Raw genomic sequence first — 9,034 nt, 5'->3', positions numbered from 1 at the left:
AATCTAGCAGGAAAGCCATCCGGACCCGAAGCTTTTAAAGGCCCAATTGGAAAAGGGAGTCACTAATTTCTTGCTCAGTGAAAGGTTTGCATAACTCATCATTCATATCATCACTAACAAGAGGTCTCACAAGCGGTATAATAATAGTCGGGTCAACCATGGCATCACAAGTATACAATTGCTTAAAAAAAGGAATTAGCAATACCTTGAATTTCTTTCATATTTTCTGTAAGCGACCCATCGTCCTTCCGGATACAAGAAATATTATCCTTTTTTGCTCTCCAAGAAGCCTTCCGACGAAAGAAATTTGTATTCCGATCCCCCCATCTCATTTTATCAAGGCACGATCTTTTCTTTCACATAATCTCCTCCTTTAACAGTAATTCATCCATCTCTTTGAGAATCTTCTTCCTCTCCAGGATAGCACACTGATTATCAGACGAGAAAAGTATATTTAACCTTTTACGAGCAGACTCGAGTTTTTTAGGAAGATAACCAATATTCCTCTCCAGAATATTTTGAATATGTACGAGAGGGGGACTAGTCAGTTACTCAGTCCGGATAAATGTTTGATTATGTCTGGGAAGTCATGTAGTATGGAAAACCAAGTGTCTACAATGGTCATCTTAAAGATTACCGCGGAGGGATTTGAGGATAAATATCTTGGCCTTCCTGTTCCTCAAGGAAGAATGAAAGTTGGTAGATTCCAATCTACTAAGGAAAAGGCAGTGAAACGTCTTTCTGACTGGATTGATAAATATGCTTCAAGCGGGGTGAAAGAAAACCTTATTAAGTTAGTAATTCAGGCTCTCCCGATGTACGCGATGGCTATTTTTAAATTTCCTAGTTCTCTTTGTGAGGATTTATCACAGATTATAAGAAAATTTTGGTGGGCGATGAGGAGGATAGGAGGAAAACCCATTGGTTGGCTTGGGATAAATTAACGCGATCAAAGGGTGAGGGTGGAATGGGCTTCCGTGACCTGAGGTTATTTAATCAAGCTCTCCTGGTAAAACAAGCTTGGCGTTTACTGGTTAACCCGGACTTGCTATGTGCTAAGGTAATGAAGGCAAAATATTATCCTCAAGGGCATCTTCTTGACACGGGTTTTCCTCAGTCAACCTCAGTGACATGGTAATGTATTATGCATGGTCTGGAACTCCTTAAAAATGGTGTCATATGGAGGGTGGTTGATGGAGGGAATATCAATATCTGGAGGGACAATTGGCTTCCAAGGATTTCTGGCCTCAAAATCTCTAGCAAGAAGAACGGATCAAGACTAAAATGGGTTTCAGATTTATTCAAGAGCGGGTCTAGGGAATCGGACGATAATATCATTAGACATCTTTTTTATCATCACGATGCGGAAGAGATATTGAAGTTGCAAATTCAATCCTCAGGGGATGGTGATTTCATTGCTTGGCATTTTGAAAAGAATGTATTATTTTTAATGAAAAGTGCGTACAATCTGGCGCTAAAGCTTAAGGATCGGAAAGAGAATGATGGGCAATCCAGTACTGCTATTAATGGAGAAAGGAGATTGTGGGATATTATCTGGAAGGCCAACATCCCACAAAAGATTAGAATTTTTGGATGGCGTGCAACATCTGATAGCCTGGCGGTTCAGGTTAATAGAGTTTTACATCATCAAGCTACCATTCGCACTTGTCCTATCTGCGGGGTTGAGGATGAGAGTACTTTCCACACTCTTGTTTCTTGCCCAAAGGCTCGTGCACTTTGTTTGGCATTGAGGAAAGTGTGGAATTTTTCAGGGGAAGAGGCTTTTAATTATATTGGGCCTGACTGGTTACTTATTTTATTAGATCAGTTAAGTTGTTCGCAAAAGGAGCACATCTTGTTTCTTTTCTGGCGAGTTTGGCACTTAAGGAATGACTTCATTTTTGGGAAAGAAACAAAAAATTGTTATAGGATCCGCCATGTTTCTGGAAAGTTACTGGTTGGCATTTTCGTTATGTCAACCTACAAATGAGGTAACCACCAACTATAAAGGAAAAGAGGTGGTGGCTGGTTTTGGTGCAAGTAATACTATTGTGAGGTCCAGAGAGGTGTGGCAGCCGCCTCCTTTTGGCCACATCAAGATCAACGTCGATGCAAGTTTTGTGAAGAGTTTAAGTGCCGCGAGCGTTGGGGTGGTGGCCAGGAGCTGCACGGGTGACATCATTGTCTCATCTTGGGACTTCATTGAGTTATGCTCTAGTGTGAATGAAGCGGAGCTTCGAGCATGCCTAGTGTTGACATCAGATTTTGGCACGGTCAATAACTTATTTAAGATGGCCTCAAATGGAGAAGTGATTTTCATGAAAGAGTTCCGTATTGTCGATATGAACATCTTTGAAGTTTGGGTCATCGCAGTCCGATTTCATCTCGAAGGCCGAAACTATGCTCAAAGTACTAAGATCTTATATTCAGAGTACAGTTTGGCTGATTATGCCCCCAACACGACCTCAAATGGAAAAATTATCTACACGGATTGTCTTCGTCTCGTCGAAACGATCGATTTTGATATAAAAATCGTTCCAATCCGAATTCGTATGCAAAAGTTAGAGCCATCGGAATACAGCCCTGTCAGGAGGCAAAAACTGGCGCGCCCCACCAGACACCCTGTCTGATGGGTAGCGCGAGGGATAGCCTGTTTTGCGTGACCGATTTGACCCTTAAGATGACCTCTGATCAAAAAACGTTCAACATAAAAGTTGTTCGTCTCGTCGAAACAGTCAAGATTGCTTTTGGGTTCGTTTCCATCCGAGATTGTTTACCACCACAAAAAAGACCCGCAAGATGCAGCCAGTTTAAACCGAATAGTTTTGGAAAGTTCGGACAAAACCAATCCGAATTTGACTAGGGTTTTAGACGTGAATCCAAGCCTTTTTCTTGCGCGTGAAGTCCAGCCGCCTCTTATATACCTAAGGGGTGACGGCCGATTGAACAACACCAATCGAACAAACACATCTACTATTTTTTCGTGTTCATCTACTTTTATCTCTCCCCTTGTATCTTTTTTCTCGTTCTTCGTCGTTCTTCAAGATTGGAGGCTGCGAATCCACGAGGCTCTAGGGGCGGTAAGGCCGACCTCGAGTAGCCAATCGTCGCCGCGAGCCCTGACGGGGTCCCTCCCGGGCGAGCGGGGCGTCTGGTCCCAAAAGCGCCGGCTTGCTGTCTTGCGTATCGCGCTGGAAGTCGGCCTCCCGCGGTGTGAGTTGCGGAGCAGCTCCCTCGGTGCCGCGGGTACACATCGACGTGTTCGTGTGACGCGTTCCAGCGTCAACACACTTTTTGGCGACTCAGCTGGGGACGAAGCTTTGGACGGTCTCCGGCCTATTCTTGCTACGAAAGGATTGTCATCTAGGGTTTGCAATCTATAAAGGTAATATGAATACCCAATTCCCTACTGTAGATGCAAATAATTCATATGGTGTTACTAGATTGTTCAATGAGTATACTCTATCGGCCAGCCCTAGTTTTTTCAATAATGCATCTAATTACGTGCAAGGGCCGATTCAAAGTAATTTGCATGCTTTAAGTTCTTATGATACTAGTAACCTACACCATATGTTCCCAACTCTCATGCATCGACAACCCCACAAATTGTTATGCTGATGAACAACATGGTGAGTTCAGTTAATAAATTTGAAACACCTCATGTTAGAATCTCCAATGCCATGCAAGAAAGTGTTTCACCCTTTTATTCATCGGCAAGTAATGTGCAATATACTAATCCAACCATGCCGATGAACGAGAGAATTGGCCATGCCGCTACTAGTTATTCGGCCAGTTACTCTCAAACATCATATGCTACACCTCATGTTAGTAGTCCTTCGGCACCATACACAACTGTAGATGCTCATAATTTGGCTTCACACCTTCCTGGTTATAGCCGAATGAATGTAAATTTTACAGGAGCGGTTGTGCCCAATATTATAGAAGATGAGGTAGTGGTGGCTGCATTGAAGAGTTTAGCCCAAAATAAGAGAATTAGTGCTTTTTGCCTTGAACAACATGAAAAGGGGCTATTTCCTGGTTATGCCGTAATAAAAGCTAGAGTTTTGCAAGAAGATGAATCTTTGCCAATTGATAAAATTGGCGAGCAAAAGGATGGTCTTACAACAATGCATATGCCTTCACCTAGTACTACATCATATTATACACCCCCTACACAATTGCAAAATTTCGGCAACACCCGTGTGTCATTGCCGAAAGAATCTAAAAGCATTAGGGGGCAATCATATCCGGAGTGGGATGAAATTGAGAAAAAGCTTAAAGCTAATTTTGCCGCTCGCTGTCAGAAACAAATAGAAAAAGAATTGGCTCAGATAAAAGAAGCATTGCCAATTGGTAGTATCAATGAAAAGAAGGATGATTCGGAACATGAAAGTGCTTCGGTTGAAAAATCCGAATCAAGTAGTATATATTCTGAATCCATCAAATCCAACAAGGCAAGCATTATTGAGAAAGGGCATGACAAGCATAGGAAAACAACGGTGCTTGATTTTTCTGAAGTTAATGGAACCTACTTCTGCCATATGAGTTCCGTGCCGTAGAAATTGACAAGCTTCAAGGACAAGAACAAGTAGCCGAACAAAGTTCGGCCGACAAAAATCTTCAAAGCAATGATGCACGGATTCAAGAAAAAGATGATGACAAGGTGTTGGGGAGCCGTCCAAAGATGGAGCAAGATGTTCTTTAAATGGCACCACCATCATGCTCTCTCAACATATTTGAAGAGGTATGCATAGCGAGTAATTTACCTATTTTCAGATTTGGTCGCAACTTCATTATTGATGCATCTATAAGAAATATTCTCATAAGTAATTTTGAAAGACCAATGAAGAAGGGTAATTTACTTGTTAGCAATAAAATTGTTATGGAACATATCAGTCAAGCCATTGCGTCATTTATAAAGACCGATAATGACTTATTGTTACAGCCAAAGCTTTCCCCGTTGCTTTATCTAAAGTTCATATCTAGTTGGGTAGCTTTGCTTATTTCGTACTTGGCTTGCACTTGGTCTCAACTGAGACATGTATGTTCTAAATATCTTCGTTTCAGAAATTTAAAGCCAAGGTTAAATTCTATTGAGAAAACCGATGCTAATACAATATCTTATCCAAAGACATCGGAGATAGAGTGGAAAACACAATGCATAGCCGAATGGGGAGATTCCAAATCTGAACCATTCGTTTGCTTATCTCCAAAGCCATTCAAACAGCAAGATCGGCTAGAAAACAAGAAGTATACCTTCAATTCAAGCATGTGTGATCAAATATTTGATTTGTGGCTGAAAAATAATTACATTACAATTCTCGATCACCATGTTAAGCCATCAATCCAAGGACGAATGTATTGTAAGTTGCATGATTCGTCCAAGCATAATTTTGAGGATTGCAACATGTTTCGGCAAATAGTTAAATCGGTCATTGAAAAAGGACGATTGAAGTTTGTTGAAACATCAAGAGATGACCAGTCTATTCCGATTGGTCCCGATGGCAAAAGGTTTTTGCATCGGCTGCTTCAAGCCGATCCATTTAAAGAGAATGTAAAAACTGCAGGTGATGGGATCAAGGTTTCAAGTAAAGAAGTTGTTGAAGAGCATAATGAACATAATCTTGAGGGCGAGAATTCCATCGAAGCTACAATGGAGACGCCAAGGACTGGGGGCAGCAAGCAAATCCAATGATCGATGAAAGCAAACCGAAAAAAATAAAGGCCGAAATAAGCGCAAGTGTAAGAGATCAAAAATCACCTTTGCTGAACTATTGGATAAATATCAAAAGATGAGTGAAGAGAAGAATGCTTATCGGCCAAATCATGCAAAGAAACCAAGATCACCCCAAGGCGCAAATATGAGGATTGGTATTGGCAAAATGATAATTTTAATGCAACATATTCATATCCTTATTTTGGGCCGCCAATGCCAATGCCGTGGATGCCTCCCTATGCTCATATAGATACATATTCATCATGGGACAGATATGGTACAAGGGCACATTCTCCATCTTATTCTAGACCATCTCACCAATACTATGCAGCTCCAAGAAGATCAACATTTGAACAATCACGCATCAAAGACCGTTTCAATCATAAGGAATCGGTCCAGAGCTCAAGGAAGAAAAAAGAGGTGGTAAAGCAAGTTTACCGCGTGAAAAGAGATGATCGTAAGTGTGCTACTTCAGATTTGATCTCAAATAACAAAGAGCCAATTAAAGTGTTGACATTGGCTACAAAAGGCAAAGAAGTGAAACAATCAATTGATAAAAATCAGAGTGCCAAATCTGAGGAAAAGAAGTTGAGGGTGCACAAGGCCCAAAAAGAGTTGCCATTGCTTCAAACAAAATCACAGTCGGGGTGCCCACTCGGCTTATCATATTGGTGAAAGAAGGAATTGCAAAAACTTAGTGCACAAGAGCTGAAAAAGAAGAACATGGCATGGGTTCCGAAGAGGAGCAGTCAAAATGAAAGTGATGTGCAACCTTCTATTGCAACAAGTGTTACAAAAGTGAAGAAAGAGAAGGATGGAAGCCAAAAACAGTTAAGCCGAAGGTTTGCATCACCCCATCAAAATCTTCGGTTAGCACATCATCCATATTCTTCAACCATACCATTGATGCCTTTGCCATGGAATTCATCATCAGATATGATAAATTACCCTCCATGGATTTATTTTAATCCATGGAAGCGAAATAATTTTCTGCATCATGAGAGGGTATTACCAAATCTCTATAGATTTTATTAGCTACATTTTTTCTTGCTAATCCAAAGGGCCGAAATATTTGATTGCTATTTCATTTGTTTATTTCGGCTATACATGATTTGGTGAATGAATTCTACATGGGCATTATGTTGATGGCCGGTATTTATCTATCGCCCTAAGAATATGTCAAAGCATGGCTGATGTAGTACCCTAACATCGTCCTTAGTTCAATTAAAGGTCAAAACAAGGTACATGTTCGTTGATATTGCCCTTGTCTTTCTAGTACTATGGAGATTATTTTCGACAGTAAATTGGTGGCAATGGCCAAGGTGTTGGTGTTGCTTATTTATCTTCATATGGAGCTATTTTGTGAAGCCTCAGGCCGCTATAATATTTTTGCACAATCATCAAAGACGAATATGCATTGCCATTCGGATTGGAGCTTTGCCTTGATATAGGTGCTATACATATTGAAGCTTTCGGTGATTCGTTATTAGAAGTGCAACAAATATCCAAGGGTTATCAATATTTTGACGGATCACTTATAGTTTATCTTTTGGTATGTCTAGATGCAAGATTTACCTTGGGTTGCTTTGAAATTGTTCATATATCTAGGCATGACAATTCGAAAGAGTTGACACAGCAAGCGTCCGGCTACTATGTTAACCATGGTGTATTGCATTTCTATCAATAGCTGATGCTAGGTCTTGTCAACATAGGTAAGGCTGAATCGAAGCCCACCACTTCGGCCACTAATGAAACTTTTATGCAGGCGAAGTAAGGATTGGAGGAATTTCATTCTTGATTATCTGCAAAATCCTAGCGAAAGGGTGAACAATATGGTTCAGAGGATGGTTTTGATCTATGGAACCTTATTACCGGATTGTTATAGAAGCTGAGAAGTTTTCACCCAAGTTTGCATCAAGAGGTTCAAACAAGCAATGGCCGATATATACTTGTCGTCCTAAGAACATGCAAAATGGCCGATGGAGTGTTGACATCGTCCTTAGAACAAGCTATGCGGAAGTTATTTTTCGGCACACAAACTTTGCCGAAAAACAGGGGGGCATGTGTTGACACCAGATTTTGGCACGGTCAATAACTTATTTAAGATGGCCTCAAATGGAGAAGTGATCTTCATGAAAGAGTTCCGTATTATCGATATGAACATCTTTAAAGTTTGGGTCATCGCAGTCCGATTTCATCTCGAAGGCCGAAACTATGCTCAAAGTACTAAGATCTTATATTTAAAGTACAGTTTGGCTGATTATGCCCCCAACACGACCTCAAATGGAAAAATTATCTACATGGATTGTCTTCGTCTCGTCGAAACGATCGATTTTGATATAAAAATTGTTCCAATCCGAATTCGTATGCAAAAGTTAGAGCCATCGAAATACAGCCCTGTCAGGAGGCAAAAACTGGCGCGCCCCACCAGACACCCTGTCTGATGGGTAGCGCGAGGGATAGCCTGTTTTGCGCGACCAATTTGACCCTCAAGATGACCTCTGATCAAAAAACTTTCAACATAAAAATTGTTCGTCTCGTCGAAACGGTCAAGATTGCTTTTGGGCTCGTTTCCATCCGAGATCGTTTACCACCACAAAAAAGACCCGCAAAGTGCAGCCAGTTTAAACCGAATAGTTTTGGAAAGTTCGGACAAAACCAATCCGAATTTGACTAGGGTTTTGGACGTGAATCCAAGCCTTTTTCTTGCACGGGAAGTCCAGACGCCTCTTATATACCTAAGGGGTGACGGCCGATTGAACAACACCAATCGAATAAACACATCTACTACTTTTTTGTGTTCATCTACTTTTATCTCTCCCCTTGTATCTTTCTTCTCGTTCTTCGTCGTTCTTCAAGATTGGAGGCTGCGAATCCACGAGGCTCTAGGGGCGGTAAGGCCGACCTCGAGTAGCCAATCGTCGCCGCGAGCCCTGATGGGGTCCCTCCCGGGCGAGCGGGGCGTCTGGTCCCAAAAGCGCCGGCTTGTTGTCTTGCGTATCGCGCTGGAAGTCGGCCTCCCGTGGTGTGAGTTGCGGAGCATCTCCCTTAGCGCCGTGGGTACACATCGACGTGTTCGTGGGACGCGTTCCAGCGTCAACACCTAGTTGGGCTTTATATAGGTATTTCTCTTAACATGCCTATTATTTTAGAAACTGATTGTGCGTTCGTGGCTTCTTTCCTAGCAAATGAAAGTTGTGACAGATACTCGCTCATAGACCTCAAGAAGGAAGCACTTAGCATCATCAGGCTTCTGGGAAACTCCAAGTTGTCAAAAATAAATAGAAGGGCCAATTTAGTTGTGCATGAGATTGCTAA

The sequence above is a fragment of the Triticum dicoccoides genome, chromosome 3B (genome assembly GCF_002162155.2).
Source record: "Triticum dicoccoides isolate Atlit2015 ecotype Zavitan chromosome 3B, WEW_v2.0, whole genome shotgun sequence".
In the NCBI taxonomy this organism is placed as follows: Eukaryota; Viridiplantae; Streptophyta; class Magnoliopsida; order Poales; family Poaceae; genus Triticum; species Triticum dicoccoides.
This window is presented reverse-complemented; position numbering follows the sequence as displayed.